Raw genomic sequence first — 17,475 nt, forward strand, 5'->3', positions numbered from 1 at the left:
ATAAAAGAAAGAGGTTTATTTGACTCACAGTTCAACATAGCTGCAGAAACCTCAGAAAACTTACATCATGGTGGACGGCAAAGGGAAAGCAAGGCACCTTCTTCACAAGGCAGCAGGAAAGAGATGTGCCAAGCAAATGGGGAATAACCCCTTATAAAGCCATTAGATCTCATGAGAACTCGCTCACTATCACAAGAATAGCATGGTGGAAGCTGCACCCATGATTCAATTACCTCTCCCTGGTCTCTCCCTTGACACGTAGGGATAATGGGGATTATGGGGATTACAATTCAAGATGAGATTTGGGTGGGGACACAAAGCCTAACCATACCAACAGGTGACTATAAATGAATAGTGATATACAGTCAGGAACTACATAATGACTTTTCAAAATAGAAAGCATGAAGTTCAGAAGGATTGACTGGTGAATTCTCAAACATTTAAGGAAGAAATTGTATGAATTCTCTACAGTGCTTTTTAGATTTTGCAAGAAAAAGGAATACTTTTTAATTCATTTTGTGAGACTATCATTACTATAAGGCCTACAACACAGGAAAACACAATAAAGGAAAACTACTGACCAATATCTCTGATAAACAGATGTAAAAATTATCAACAGAATATTAGCAGATGGTGTCCAACTATATATAAAAATAATTATTCAGCACAAGTAAGTGGTATTTGTTCCAGGCATGCAAGGCTGATTTAACATTCAAAAGTCATTAATGTGAGATTACAAAGGAACTGGAAAGCCTGAATGGCCAGAACGAGGGGAGGTTCCTGAACTGGCCAATAATAATATAAGCATCAAAGATGGAATGCCCTAGGTTTTAGAGCTCAAATTCTGCATTTAAATTAAATGTTAGGAGAAAAATGGCAACTAACAGGCAGGACTAAATTGCACCTTCCGCTCAGATAGACAGAGCAGTGTGTGGAGACTCAGAGTATGAAATTTTGCTCCAAGAACTACGTCGGGAACATACCAGGAAAGCTGAGAGAATCCACAGACCCTTTGAAGAAAACGGCTTGCTGCTAGAGGCTCTGTGAGATAGCTAAAAAACTGTAAGTGCCCAAAGTGTGAGAGGGGGAACGTCTACTCCCAAACACACATCCTTACTGGGGAACCTGAGGTTCCAGATTATGGGAGAAGGATTTCACCTTACATAGAGCTGAGATGAATTTAGAGAGCCAAGTGAAATATAGGGGTAGAGGGAAGCAGCAGGATAAGCCCTGTGGGCACTATTGATCCCCAGGGAAGTAATTCCTGAGTTTGTCTCACAGGGGTGTTTGAGTAGGGCTGCCAATAGAATTGGAGAAAGAGCACAGGGAGAAGGAAACTTCCAGATGAACTTCGTAACAATTTCAACTGAACGTGAAGTTTCCTGGAGAGAATTTGGGGGAAGGGTGAATGGGGAGTGCAGATACCAGCAGAGAAACCACAGCAGGAGGGCAGTCAAGAAACCTGAAAGCCCTGCTTGCTTTCTGTTCACCAGCTGCCTGGATATAAACTTGGTGCTGTTGAGGGGGCAGGGTGGGAGTAAGACTTGCCTTTTGGGCTGTGTGGGAGCTGGGTGAGGCCTCTCCTGGCTTTCTCCCACTCATCTGATGACCTCTATGACATAACAGAGACAGCCATAATCCTTCTGGGAAAGCAATTTTATCAGCCTGAGAAAAAGACCCCTAGCCCCCACAGCAGCTAAAGCAAACCCGGCCCAAGGAGAGTCTGAACTCAGATAGCCTAACCCTGCCCCCACCTGGTGGTCTTTGTCTACCCACCCTGGTAGCCAAAGATAAATGACATATCTCTTGGGAAGACTATGGACCTGCCCATCACAGGAGGAATCTGAGTACTTATCCAGTTAATCCTAGGGCAAGCTTGTATCCCCCCATACTACGGCAGCTGATGCTGTCTTGAAAGCATCATCTCCTGGCTAAACCAACACAAGACCACCAAAAGGCCAACCAACACAAAAGTACCGAGCTAAACAAAATTACAACCAAACCGTCACAGAGTCCACTTCACTCCCCTGCTACTTTTTAAATTAAACTAAAAAGCTTCTACACAGTGAAAGAAATAATCAGCAGAGTAAACAGACAACCTACAGAATAGGAGAAAAACTCTGTGAACCATGCATCTGACAAAGGTCTAATATCCAGAATCTACAAGAAACTCAAACAAATCAACAAGAAAAAAAAAAAAAAAGCCATCTCATCAAAAAGTGGGCTAAGGACATGTATAGACAATTCTCAAAAGAATATATACAAATGACCAGCAAACATATTTAAAACAATGCTCAACATCACTGTTGATCAGGAAAATGCAAATCAAAACCACAATGCAATACCTCCTTACTCCTTCAAGAATGCCATAATAAAAATAAAAATATAATACATGTTGGTGTGGATATGGTGAAAAAGCAACAATTTTACACTACTAGTGGGAATGTAAACTAGTACAACCACTATGGAAAGTTGTATGGAGATTTAGTCAGGGACTGAAAGTAGATCTACTATTTCTTTTTTTTACTTTTTATTTTTTTATTTTTTTAATTAATTTATTATTATTATCATACTTTAAGTTCTAGGGTACATGTGCATAACGTGCAGGTTTGTTACATATGTATACTTGTGCCATGCTGCTGTGCTGCACCCATCAACTCGTCAGCACCCATCAAGTCGTCATTTACATCAGGTATAACTCCCATTCTGTAGGTTGCCTGTTCACTCTGATGGTAGTTTCTTTTGCTGTGCAGAAGCTCTTTAGTTTAAGGAGATCCCATTTGTCAATTTTGGCTTTTGCTACCGTTGCTTTTGGTGTTTTAGACATGAAGTCTTTGCCCATGCCTATGTCCTGAATGGTACTACCTAGGTTTTCCTCTAAGGTTTTTATGGTATTAGGTCTAACATTTAAGTCTCTAATCCATCTTGAATTAATTTTCGTATAAGGAGTAAGGAAAGGATCCAGTTTCAGCTTTCTACTTATGGCTAGCCAATTTTCCCAGCACCATTTATTAAATAGGGAATCCTTTCCCCATTTCTTGTTTCTCTCAGGTTTGTCAAAGATCAGATGGCTGTAGATGTGTGGTATTATTTCTGAGGACTCTGTTCTGTTCCATTGGTCTATATCTCTGTTTTGGTACAAGTACCATGCTGTTTTGGTTACTGTTGCCTTGTAGTATAGTTTGAAGTCAGGTAGCGTGATGCCTCCAGCTTTGTTCTTTTGACTTAGGATTGTCTTGGCAATGCAGGCTCTTTTTTGGTTCCATATGAACTTTAAAGCAGTTTTTTCCAATTCCGTGAAGAAACTCATTGGTAGCTTGATGGGGATGGCATTGAATCTATAAATAATCTTGGGCAGTATGGCCATTTTCACGATATTGATTCTTCCTATCCATGAGCATGGTATGTTCTTCCATTTGTTTGTGTCCTCTTTTATTTCACTGAGCAGTGGTTTGTAGTTCTCCTTGAAGAGGTCCTTTACATCCCTTGTAAGTTGGATTCCTAGGTATTTTATTCTCTTTGAAGCAATTGTGAATGGAAGTTCATTCCTGATTTGGCTCTCTGTTTGTCTGTTACTGGTGTATAAGAATGCTTGTGATTTTTGCACATTAATTTTGTATCCTGAGACTTTGCTGAAGTTGCTTATCAGCTTAAGGAGATTTTGGGCTGAGACAATGGGGTTTTCTAAATATACAATCATGTCATCTGCAAAGAGGGACAATTTGACTTCTTCTTTTCCTAACTGAATACCCTTGATTTCTTTCTCTTGCCTGATTGCCCTAGCCAGAACTACCAACACTATGTTGAATAGGAGTGGTGAGAGAGGGCATCCCTGTCTTGTGCCAGTTTTCAAAGGGAATTTTTCCAGTTTTTGCCCATTCAGTATGATATTGGCTGTGGGTTTGTCATAAATAGCTCTTATTATTTTGAGGTACGTTACATCAATACCGAATTTGTTGAGCGTTTTTAGCATGAAGGGCTGTTGAATTTTGTCAAAAGCCTTTTCTGCATCTATTGAGATAATCATGTGGTTCTTGTCTTTGGTTCTGTTTATATGCTGGATTATGTTTATTGATTTGAGAATGTTGAACCAGCCTTGCATCCCAGGGATGAAGCCCACTTGATCATGTTGTATAAGCTTTTTGGGATTACGTAAAAAGAACAAATCGACGTCTGATTGGGGTGCCTGAAAGTGAGGGGGAAAATGGAACCAAGTTGGAAAACACTCTTCAGGATATCATCCCGGAGAACTTCCCCAACCTAGTAGGGCAGGCCAACATTCAAATCCAGGAAATACAGAGAATACCACAAAGATACTCCTCGAGAAGAGCAACTCCAAGACACATAATTGCCAGATTCACCAAAGTTGAAATGAAGGAAAAAATCTTAAGGGCAGCCAGAGAGAAAGGTCGGGTTACCTACAAAGGGAAGCCCATCAGACTAACAGCAGATCTCTCGGCAGAAACTCTCCAAGCCAGAAGAGAGTGGGGGCCAATATTCAACATTCTTAAAGAAAAGAATTTTCGCCGGGCGCGGTGGCTCACGCCTGTAATCCCAGCACTTTGGGAGGCCGAGACGGGTGGATCACGAGGTCAGGAGATCGAGACCATCCTGGCTAACACGGTGAAACGCCGTCTCTACTAAAAATACAAAAAATTAGCCAGGCGCAGTGGCGGGCGCCTGTAGTCCCAACTACTCGGGAGGCTGAGGCAGGAGAATGGCGTGAACCCGGGAGGCGGAGCTTGCAGTGAGCTGAGATCCGGCCACTGCACTCCAGCCTGGGCGACAGAGCGAGACTTCGTCTCAAAAAAAAAAAAAAAAAAAAAAAAAAGAAAAGAATTTTCAACCCAGAATTTCATATCCAGCCAAACTAAGTTTCATAAGTGAAGGAGAAATAAAATCCTTTACAGATAAGCAAATGCTTAGAGATTTTGTCACCACTAGGCCTGCCTTACAAGAGACCCTGAAGGAAGCACTAAACATGGAAAGGAACAACCGGTACCAGCCATTGCAAAAACATGCCAAAATGTCAAGACCATTTAGGCTAGGAAGAAACTGCATCAACTAATGAGCAAAATAACCAGTTAATATCATAATGGCAGGATCAAGTTCACACATAACAATCTTAACCTTAAATGTAAATGGACTAAATGCTCCAATTAAAAGACACAGACTGGCAAACTGGATAAAGAGTCAAGACCCATCAGTCTGCTGTATTCAGGAGACCCATCTCACACGCAGAGACATACATAGGCTCAAAATAAAGGGATGGAGGAAGATTTACCAAGCAAATGGAGAACAAAAAAAGCAGGGGTTGCAATACTAGTCTCTGATAAAACAGACTTTAAACCATCAAAGATCAAAAGAGACAAAGAAGGCCATTACGTAATGGTAAAGGGATCAATTCAACAGGAAGAGCTAACTGTCCTAAATATATATGCACCCAATACAGGAGCACCCAGATTCATAAAGCAAGTCCTTAGAGACTTATAAAGAGACTTAGACTCCCATACAATAATAATGGGAGACTTCAACACTCCACTGTCAACATTAGACAGATCAACAAGACAGAAAGTTAACAAGGATATCCAGGAATTGAACTCATCTCTGCAGCAAGCAGACCAAATAGACATCTATAGAACTCTCCACTCCAAATCAACAGAATATACATTCTTCTCAGCACCACATCACACTTATTCCAAAATTGACCACATAATTGGAAGTAAAGCACTCCTCAGAAAATGTACAAGAACAGAAATTATAACAAACTGTCTCTCAGACCACAGTGCAATCAAACTAGAACTCAGGACTAAGAAACTCAATCAAAACCGCTCAACTACATGGAAACTGAACAACCTGCTCCTGAATGACTACTGGGTACATAACGAAATGAAGGCAGAAATAAAGATGTTCTTTGAAACCAATGAGAACAAAGATACAACATACCAGAATCTCTGGGACACATTTAAAGCAGTGTGTAGAGGGAAATTTATAGCACTAAATGCCCACAAGAGAAAGCAGGAAAGATCTAAATTTGACACTCTAACATCACAATTAAAAGAACTAGAGAAGCAAGAGCAAACACATTCGAAAGCTAGCAGAAGGCAAGAAATAACTAAGATCAGAGCAGAACTGAAGGAGATAGAGACACAAAAAACCCTCCAAAACATCAATGAATCCAGGAGCTGGTTTTTTGAAAAGATCAACAAAATTGACAGACCGCTAGCAAGACTAATAAAGAAGAAAAGAGAGAAGAATCAAATAGACGCAATAAAAAATGATAAAGGGGATATCACCACCGACCCCACAGAAATACAAACTACCATCAGAGAATACTATAAACACCTCTACGCAAATAAACTAGAAAATCTAGAAGAAATGGATAATTTCCTGGACACTTACACTCTTCCAAGACTAAACCAGGAAGAAGTTGAATCCCTGAATAGACCAATAGCAGGCCCTGAAATTGAGGCAATAATTAATAGCCTACCAACCAAAAAAAGTCCAGGACCAGATGGATTCACAGCTGAATTCTACCAGAGGTACAAGGAGGAGCTGGTACCATTACTTCTGAAACTATTCCAATCAATAGAGAAAGAGGGAATCCTCCCTAACTCATTTTATGAGGCCAACATCATCCTGATACCAAAGCCTGGCAGAGACACAACAAAAAAAGAGAATTTTAGACCACTATCCCTGATGAACATCGATGCAAAAATCCTCAATAAAATAGTGGCAAACCGGATTCAGCAGCACATCAAAAAGAGTTATTTGCTTTATTAACAGGTTAAAGAAAAACCATGTGATCATTCCAATAGATGCAGACAATGCATTTGACAAAATCCATCATCCATTTTTAATAAAATATCTCAATAATCTAGGCATAGAAGGAAACTTTCTTTACCTTCTTTCAAAATTATATAGCTAGTATAAAACTTAATGTTGGAAGACTGCATGCTCTCCTACTTAGGTCTGCAACAAAATAAGAATTCCACTTGAACACTTTTATTTAACATTGTGCTGTAACTTCTAGTCAGTACAATCAAACATGAAAGTTTGAAGGACCCTAAGTAAATTTACAAAAATCAAACATATTTCTACATACCAGCAATAAACCTTGAGAATTTTAAAAGTCAATACTGTTTACAATAGTATAAAAATTACCAAATACATAGAGATGAACCTGATTAAAAAATGTGCGAGACCTGTACACTGAGAATTGTGAAACATTGCTGACAGTAAATAAAGAAGACCACGTAAAATAGACAGATCTACAATACTCTTGGATCAGAAGACTCAATTTTGTTAAAGTGTCAGCTTTACCAAAATTGAGATATAGATTGAATGCAATCTCAAACTTTCAAACAGGTTTTTAAAAAGAAATTCACAAACCAATTTTAAACCTCATTTGAAATTACAAAATATCTAGTGGTGCCAAAACGTTATGTGGAATATAGTGTAAAGTTATAGGACTTACAATATCAAGATTAGAAATCTAACTTAAGACAGTGTGGTATTGACAATATAGATGAATAAATCAAAGGAAGAACATACTGAATTCAGAAATAGGCTTATATACATACATATCAATTTTCAACCAAACCTGAAATTTCATGGAGAAAGTATAGTTTCTTTAACTAATGGTGGTAGAATAATTGAGTAACCATAGGCAAAAAAAAAAAAGAACATTTACACATATCTCACAGTGTACAATAATTAAATCAAACCCAGTCATAAACCTAAATGTAAAACCAAAAATTAAAAAGTACACTTTTAGAAGAAAAAAATGGGGAATAATTTTTGTGTTATTAGGTCAGACAAAAATGTATTAGGTGTGACACCATAGAATGATCAATAAAGAAAAATAATAAATAAATTGGAGTTCATAAAAATTTTTCTGCTATTTGAAAGACATTTTTAAAATATTGTAAAGACAAGCTATAGACTTGGAGAAAATATTTACATTGTACAAGTGTAATAAATGTTTTAATCTCAATAAGAAGTAATAAAAAAACAAATAAATAATGGACACAAGCTTTGAACAGGTATTTTATCAATGAAGATATGGAGATGGCAAATAAACACAAGAAACAATGATAAATATTATTTCTGATTAAAGAAATTCAATTAAAGTCACAATGACATATCACCACACATCTATTACACTGTCTTAGCTTTAAAAAGTTGATTATACTTTAAGTTCTGAAATACGTAATAACCCTAGGGATTAAGTACTATTTAGTTAAACTTTAAATCTCAGAGAAATGGGGAACTAAAACTTAATCACTAAACTCCATAAAATATTAAACAGAGCAGGGATTGAACTCCAGGTCTGTCTCACTCCACAATCCTTTCCCAATCTGCAACATTAAAAAAGAAGAAGATATTACCATTCACTTAATATATTGGAGGTAGCATAGGAAGTTGAAACTAAGCAAATAGTGGTTTTATATTTATTTAGTGTTGGAAATCAGACTCTTTAAAAGATAAAGATCTATTAGACTAAAGTATCCCTTGTGATCGTTAGTTATTTGGTAACACTATCAAGGTTTCCCATGCAGTACCTTTTCCTGTGTATTTTCTTATCTAGAAAGCCTTTCTCCCTTTCTCTGCCTGAGAAACTCCCACCCTTCTTTTTCCTTTCCTCATTCTTTCTTTTGATCCTTTGAATCATTCATTACTCCTATTGTGTTTTCTTTGCAGTTTGTATCTATAAGAAATTTGTTATGTTATTATTCATTATTTAAATGTTCATTTTCCCAGTTGGATTTTGAGTTTCTGGAGGAACTCCTCAGTGCCCTTCAAAATTGTACCTCATACTCAGTGGGTTAATAAATGGGCGATATCTCTCATTTTCGTGGATTAAAGGGACAGTGTGTTATAATGGCAAGAACACTATAACTGCATGAGTCATTTAACCAAATCTCTATTTTCTCTTCTGTAAATGGTGGATGTTGGGCTAGATAGCTTCCAATATTATTTCTAAATCTACTGTTGTCTGATTTACCCAAGTGCTGTTTTTACTGCCAGTAAAAAACATACATAGAAATCACTGAGAAATGACCTTTTGCTATATTTATTTATTTCTTCTATTTCTACTGTGCCAAGCAATATAAGAACTCATACCTTCTCTATCATAATAAAAATCAAATGCCTACAGATGTAGCATAAGGAAAAAAGTAATTTTCTGCATGCAGTTCTGCTTTTCTTTTGCCTGTGATAATTGAAAATCCATCAACAGAAATGAACTTTTTGTTACAAATATATTTTTTTAAAGTTGATTATAAGAAATGTTGACTAGGTTATGGAACAACTAGAGCTCTCATACACTGTTAGTGGGATTGTAAATTGTCCAACATTTTGGGGAAAAGTTTGGCATTACTAAAATGTTAAATGTACACTGATATAGATTCAGCCATTCCACTCTTAGATTTATTTATGTATTTTTTTTTCTTAGAGATGGAGTCTCGCTTTGTTGTCCAGTCTGGAGTGCAGTGGTGCGATTTCGGCACACTGCAACCTCTGCCTCCCGGGTTCTAGCAATTCTCCTGCTTCAGCCTCCCGAGTAGCTGGGACTACAGGCACACGCTGACAAGGCCGGCTAATTTTTTTGTGTGTTTTAATAGAGATGGGGTTGCACTGTGTTGCCCAGGCTGGTGTCAAACTCCTGAGCTCAGGCAATCCACCCGCCTCGACCTCCCAAAGTGCTAGGATTACAGGCATGAGCCACTGCACCCCGCCCACTCTTAGATATTGGGGTCCATGCCGGGGGTGGTGGAGGATGAAAGGACACAAAAGACAAAGACAAACAGAGAACATGGCGGCCGCACTCAGAGCCTCCGCCTCTCTTTATTTATACTCCATAAGCCCCACGTCAGCAGAAAGGACACAGTGCAAAACAAACTTTCTTTTCCCAGATGCAACTTTCTACTCAGTTCTTTGTTTCTATGTTCTTCCTTATTTGCCCGCCTTCTTGGCGCCTACGGGAGTTCATTAAAAGTTCAATTGGAGATACTGTCCTTGAGCCCTATCTATTCTCAGCATACTGTTTTCAAAGGCCCCTGCACTTAGATATTTAACCAAGATAAATGAAATCATAGGTGCATACAAAGATTGTTATACACATATTTATAGCAGCTCTAAAAAGGAAAATAGCCTAAAAGTCTATTAACAGGTGAGTGAATAAGAAAGGTGTTGTATATTCCTTCAGTAGAATACCACTCAGCAATAAAAAAGAATTACCATTGATACATGCCACAAATTGGATAAATCTCAAGTAGTTATGCTGAGTGAAAGAGTGTGACAAATTAGAATATTTTGTGTGATTTTATTTATATGAAATTATAGAAAATGCAAACTAATCTGCCATGACAGAAAGCAGGTAAGTGGGTATGGTGAGAGGCTGCAAGAATTAACTATATCAAAGCATGAGAAAACTGTTAATGATAGTAGATATACTCATCTTCTTGATTGTGGTGATAGTATTCTAGGCATACGCGTATGTGAAAACTTATAAAATTGTAGAGTTCAAATGTTTAGTTTATTGTTATGTACTTACAACTTAGTAAAGGTGTTTAGAGTTTTGACAGTCTTTAAAGTAATAGCAATATCCAGATATTCAACAATGTCAATACAGTGTCTAGTATCCAGTCAAAACTTACTATAACTAAAAAAGCAGAGATATGTGTCCACGAATTAGAATAAAAATCAGTCAAGAGAAAAGCACCCTCAAATGCCTAAGGTTTAGAATTACTGAATCCTTTAAAACATTGAATTTAAGTATAATCTAGGATATAAGGTAAAATATAAACTTTATGTACAGATAAATGAGCAATGGAAAAGGAACCTAGTGGGACTTTTGAAACTAAGAAATACAATATGAGAAATCAAAAAAGTCTTGAAGAGTTTTACAGCCTATTAGTGAAAATAAACAACAAGTTAATTCATAGGAAAACAAATTATGCACAATAAATTGCAGAAGAAAATGATCCTGGGGAAAAAAATGACGAGACCCTTAATTATCTGAGAGACAGTATCAAGTAGTCTAATATGTATGTGTATTCCAAAACAGGGTAAAGATTTTTTTGAATAAATTATTGTTCACAGAATCAAGAAGCTCAACAAACCTGTAGTAGAATACACAAAGAAAGCCACTCGCTGAAGCACGGCATAAGCAAATTGTTGGAATCAGTGATAAAGACAAATATTTAAAGTTGTCACCAGAAAGAAAACACATTTCTGTATGGGACAAAGATAAAATTTTACTTTGATTTCTTGTAAGAAATAGTGAAAGCCAACAGACAATGGAATGCAACCTTTAATAAAACACTAAAATAAAGCAAAACTGCCATGTTAAGTTTATTATATTCAGCAAAAAATATTCTTCAAAAACAAGTGTAAACACATTTTTAGTGACACAAACACTGTGGAAATTCCTCATAAGAACACCTGTAGTACAAGATACATGTTTCTACATCAGTACATGGAACATTCTCCAAAACAGACCATATGATAGGCCAAAAAACAAGTCTCAGTAAATTTAAGAAAATCAAAATTATATTAAGTACTCTCTCAGACCACATTGGAATAAAATTAGAAAATAACTCCAAAAGGAACCCTCAAAACCATAAAAATATGTGCAGAGAAACACATACGCTAAAAATAAAGGATGGAGGAAGATCTACCAAGCCAATGGAAAGCAAAACAAAGCAGCAGTTGCAAGCCTGGGGTCTGATAAAACGGACTTTAAACCAACAAAGATCAAAAGAGACAAAGAAGACCATTACATAATGGTAAAGGGATCAATTCAACAAGAAGAGCTAACTATCCTAAGTATATATGCAACCAATTCAGGAACACCCAGATTCATAAAGCAACTCCTTAGAGACCTACAAAGAGACTTAGACTCCCACACAATAATAATGGGAGACTTTAACACCCCTTTGTAAATATTAGACAGATAAATGAGAAACAAAGTTAACAAGGATATCCAGGACCTGAACTCGGCGCTGCATCAAGTGGACCTAATAGACATCTACACAACTCTCCACCCCAAATCAACAGAATATAAATTCTTCTCAGCACCACATCACACTTATTCCAAAATTGACTATATCTTTGGAAGTAAAACACTCCTCAGCAAATGCAAAAGAACAGAAATCACAACAAACTGTCTCTGAGACCACAGTGCAATCAAATTAGAACTTAGGATTAAGAAACTAACTTTCAAAACTGCACAGCTACATGGAAACTGAACAACCTACTCCTGAATGACTACTGGGTAAATAACAAAATGAAGACAGAAATAAAGATGTTCTTTGAAACCAATGAGAACAAACACAAAACGTACCAGAATCTCTGAGACACGTTTAAAGCAGTGTGTAGAGGGAAATTTATAGCACTAAATGCCCACAAGAGAAGCAGAAAAGATCTAAAATTGACACCCTAACATCACAATTAAAAGAACTAGAGAAGCAAGAGCAAACAAATTCAAAAGCTAGCAGAAGGCAAGAAATAACAAAGATCAGAGCAGAACTGAAGGAGATAGAAACACAAAAAGCCCTTCAAAAAAAAAAAAACAATGAATCCAGGAGCTGGATTTTTGAAAAGATCAACAAAATTGATCGACTGCTAGCAAAACTAATAAAGAAGAAAAGAGAGAAGAATCAAATAGACACAATAAAAACTGATAAAGGGGTAATCACCACCGATCCCACGGAAATACAAACTACCATCAGAGAATACTATAAACACCTCTACGCAAATAAACTAGAAAAAGAAGAAGTGGATAAATTTCTGGATGCATACACCTTCCCAAGACTAAACAAGGAAGAAGTTGAATCTCTGAATAGACCAATAGCAGGCTCTGAAATTCAGTCAATAATTAATAGCTTACCATTCAAAAAAAGTCCAGGACCAGATGGATTCACAGCTGAATTCTACCAGAGGTATGAATAGGAGCTGGTACCATTCTTTCTGAAACTATTCCAAACAATAGAAAAAGAGGGAATCCTCCCTAACTCCTTTTATAATGCCAGCATCATTCCGATACCAAAGCCTAGCAGACACACAACAAAAAAAGAGAATCATAGACCGAAATCCCTGATGAACATCGATGGGAAAATCCTCAATAAAATACTGGCAAACCGAATCCAGCATCACATCAAAAAGCTTATCCACCACGATCAACTCGGCTTTATTCCTGGGACACAAGCCTGGTTCAACATAAGCAAATCAATGAGCACAATCCATCGCATAAACAGAACCAACGACAAAAACCACATGATTGTCTCAATAGATGCAGAAAAGGCCTTTGACAAAATTCAGCAGCTTTCATGCTGAAAACTCTCAATAAACGAGATATTGATGGAACGTATCTAAAAATAATAAGAGCTATTTATGACAAACTCACAGTCAATATCATACTAAATGGGCAAAAACTGGAAGCATTCTCTTTGAAAACTGGCACAAGACAGGGATGCCCTCACTCACCACTCCTATTCGACATAGTGTTGGAAGCACTGGCCAGGGCAATCAGACAAGAGAAAGAAATAGTGTATTCATTTAGGAAAAGAAGAAGTCAAATTGTCCCTGTTGGCAGATGACATGATTGTATAATTTAGAAAACCCCATCATCTCAGCCCAAAATCTCCTGACGCTGATAAGCAACTTCAGCAAAGTCTCAGGATACAAAATGGATGTGCAAAAATCACAAGCATTCTTTTACACCAATAACGGACTAACAGAGAGCCAAATCATTTGTGAACTTGCATTCACAATTGCCACAAAGAGAATAAAATACCTAGGCATCCAACTTACAAGGGATGGGAAAGACCTCTTCAAGGAGAACTACAAACCACTGCTCAACGGAATAAAAGAGGACACAAACAGATGGAAGAACATTCCATGCTCATAGATAGGAAGATTCAATATCATGAAAATGGCCATACTGCCCAAGGTAATTTATAGATTCAATGCCATCCCCATCAAGCTACCAATGAGTTTCTTTACAGAATTGGAAAAAAAAACTACTTTAAAGTTCTTATGGAGCCAAAAAGGAGCCCACATAGCCAAGACAATCCTAAGCAAAAAGAACAAAGCTGGAGCCATCATGCTACCTGACTTCAAACTATACTATAATGATACAGTAACCAAAACAGCATGGTACTTGTACCAAAACAGATATATAGAGCAATGGAACTGAACAGAGGCCTCAGAAATAACACCACATATCTACAACCATGTGATATTTGACAAACCTGACAAAAACAAGAAATGGGGAAAGATTCCATATTTAATAAATGGTGCTGGGAAAACTGGCTAGCCATATGTAGAAAGCTGAAACTGGATCCCTTATATAAAAATTAATTCAAGATGAATTAAAGACTTAAATGTAAGACCTAAAACCATAAAAAACCTAGAAGAAAATCTAGACAATACCCTTCAGGGCATTGGAATGCCTGGGCATACGAATGGGCAAGGACTTCATGACTAAACACTAAAAGCAATGGCAACAAAAGCCAAAATAGACAAATGAGATCTAATTAAACTAAAGAACTTCTGCATGGCAAAAGAAACTACCATCAGAGTGAACAGGCAACCTGCACAATGGGAGAAAAATTTTGCAATCCACCCATCTGACAAAGGGCTACTATCCAGAATCTACAAAGAACATAAACAAATTTACAAGAAAAAAACAACCCCATCAAAAAGTGGGCAAAGGATATGAACAGACACTTTTCAAAAGAAGACATTCATACAGCCAACAGACACATGAAAAAATGCTCATTATCACTGGTCATCAGAGAAATAAAACTCAAAACCACAATGAGATACCATCTCACACAAGTTAGAATGGCGATCATTAAAAAGTCAGGAAACAACAGGTGCTGGAGAGGATGTGGAGAAATAGGAACACTTACAATGTTGGTGGGAGTGTAAACTAGTTCAACCATTGTGGAAGACAGTGTGGTGATTCCTCAAGGATATAGAACAGAAATACCATTTGACCCAGTGATTCCATTACTTGGTATATACCCAAAAGATTATAAATCATGCTACTATAAAGACACATGTACATGTATGTTTATTGCAGCATTATTCACAATAGCAAAGACTTAGAACCAACCCAAATGTCCATCAATAACAGACGGGATTAAGGAAATGTGGCACATATACACCATGGAATACTATGCAGCCATAAAAAAGGATAAGTTCATGTCCTTTGCAGGGACATGGATACAGCTGGAAACCATCATTCTGAGCGAACTATCACAAAATTAGAAAACCAAACACCACATATTCTCACTCATAGGTGGGAATTGAACAATGAGAACACTTGGACACAGGATGGGCAACATCACACCTCAGGGCCTGTCATGGGGTGGGGGGCAAGGGGAGGGATAGCATTAGGAGAAATACCTAATGTAAATGACAAATTAATGGGTTCAGCAAACCAACATGGCATATGTAAACCTATATAACAAACCTGCACATTGTGCACATGTACCCTAGAACTTAAGGTATAATTTTAAAAAAGAAAAAAGAAAAGTAACTAAGAGCTGGCATATTGGAGAGTGAAATAAAACTTGAAGAACAACCAATACAGTAGCAGAGGGTTTCTTGGTTTTCTCCCTCTACTATCCCATAAATTTAATCTGAAGACAGACTGGAATGGTGAGTTGCACAAAGGGAACAGACAGTACCTCTGGGAGAAACCCATCTTTCTTTTCAGAGCATTGAGAACAGTGACCTCTGTGGGTTGGATATTGTGAAAGGAATCACTGAGGTTCTATTTTTTTTTTTCCAGCCCTTCTCCAATGCCTGCCACAGTAATGAATCTGCACCTCTGTGCTGGCAGCACAGGCAACAAAAACGGTGAGGAAAAACTCATCTCTTTGGATAAAGGAGCCAAAAAATAAAAAATAAAATTGTGCCCCTCTTGTGCAAAGGATGGGAAATCACCATTATTATTTGTCTTAGAGCTCTCAGGCTGCTATAAGAAAATACTATGAACTAGGTAGTTTTTAAAGAACAAAAATATATCTCACAGTTCTGGAGAATGGGATGTCCAAGGTTAAGGTGCCAGTATATTGAGTATATAGTGAGGTCTCATTTCCCAGTTTAAAATAGTGTCTTCACTCTGTCTCCTCACCTGGTGGAAGGGAAAAGCAGCTCTCTGGGACATCTTTTGTAAGGACACTTATCCCTCTCATGAGAGCTCCACCCTCACGACCTAATCACCTCTTACATTGCTCATTAATTTTTTTTTTTTTTTTTTTTTTTTTTTGAGACAGAGTCTCCTTCTGTGGCCCAGGCTGGAGTGCAATGGTGCAACCTCAGCTTACTGCAACCTCTGCCCTCTGGGTTCAAGTGATTCTCCTGCCTCAGCCTCTTGAGTAGCTGGGACTGAAGGCATGTACAAACACACCTGACTCATTATTCTATTTTTGGTAGAGATGGGGTTTCACCATGCTAGCTAGGCTAGTCTTCAACTTTTGATCTCAAGTGATTCGCTCATCTTGGCCTCCCAAAGGGCTGGGATTGTAAGCATGAGCCACCATGCCCTGCCTGGTTGTTAAGTTTTTAACACGAATTTTGAGGGGGACACAAACATTCAACCCATAGAATTATTTTTCTGTATTTTCTCTTACTACATTATCCTAATGATGGTTTCTATTTTAAGTGTGGAGTCTAAAATTATGGGAGAATTTTATTTTTTAAGTCAAATATCAAGAAAATGCCTCCTGCTAGTCACATAATTTGGGAAAAATTCTGGAGATGAAAGAGCCGAAGAACTGATCTCTTAATTTTGTGTGTGACCCTATACAACTTCAGGCTCATCTTCAATTTGTGGGTGCACATAATATATCCAAAGAAGCATAGCAAAGCCTTTAAGAACTAAACTATAATGTAAACTAATGCCTAAGTTGCAGACAAACCTATGATTCGCACTTACAAAGGGCAGGCCCAAACAGCTTATCAAAGGTTTTGAAAAATGACATCTTAACAAGCACAGAAAGTGAGACAGAATTTGTGATCCAAATATAACCAGGTTAACTGTCTACTAAAACAAACACAAATTAAGTGTTTTTCCGAATTTTAAAACTATACTATGCCTATGTCCTGAATGGTACTACCTAGGTTTTCCTCTAGGGTTTTTATGGTATTAGGTCTAACATTTAAGTCTCTAATCCATCTTGAATTAATTTTCGTATAAGGAGTAAGGAAAGGATCCAGTTTCAGCTTTCTACTTATGGCTAGCCAATTTTCCCAGGACCATTTATTAAATAGGGAATCCTTCCCCATTTCTTGTTTCTCTCAGGTTTGTCAAAGATCAGATGGCTGTAGATGTGTGGTATTATTTCTGAGGACTCTGTTCTGTTCCATTGGTCTATATCTCTGTTTTGGTACCAGTACCATGCTGTTTTGGTTACTGTAGCCTTGTAGTATAGTTTGAAGTCAAAACACCAAAAG

The 17,475-nt window shown here is 37.5% G+C and overlaps 1 protein-coding gene across 7 annotated transcripts in view; it reads left to right on the plus strand.

The window, feature by feature from the left end:
• The window catches only part of ZC3H12B (zinc finger CCCH-type containing 12B), a 442,284-nt gene that overhangs the window by 295,633 nt on the left and 129,176 nt on the right, over positions 1 to 17,475 (plus strand). For 2 of the 7 annotated variants that reach the window (XM_074028862.1, XM_015443848.4), the window contains exon 3: positions 15,809 to 15,876. The exons of the other annotated variants lie outside the window; for them this stretch is intronic. The gene's annotated coding sequence lies outside the window, so the exon portion shown is untranslated. The remainder of the gene's footprint in view (positions 1 to 15,808; positions 15,877 to 17,475) is intronic. 7 annotated transcript variants of the gene reach the window in all.

Source organism: Macaca fascicularis, chromosome X (genome assembly GCF_037993035.2).
Source record: "Macaca fascicularis isolate 582-1 chromosome X, T2T-MFA8v1.1".
Taxonomy (NCBI): Eukaryota; Metazoa; Chordata; class Mammalia; order Primates; family Cercopithecidae; genus Macaca; species Macaca fascicularis.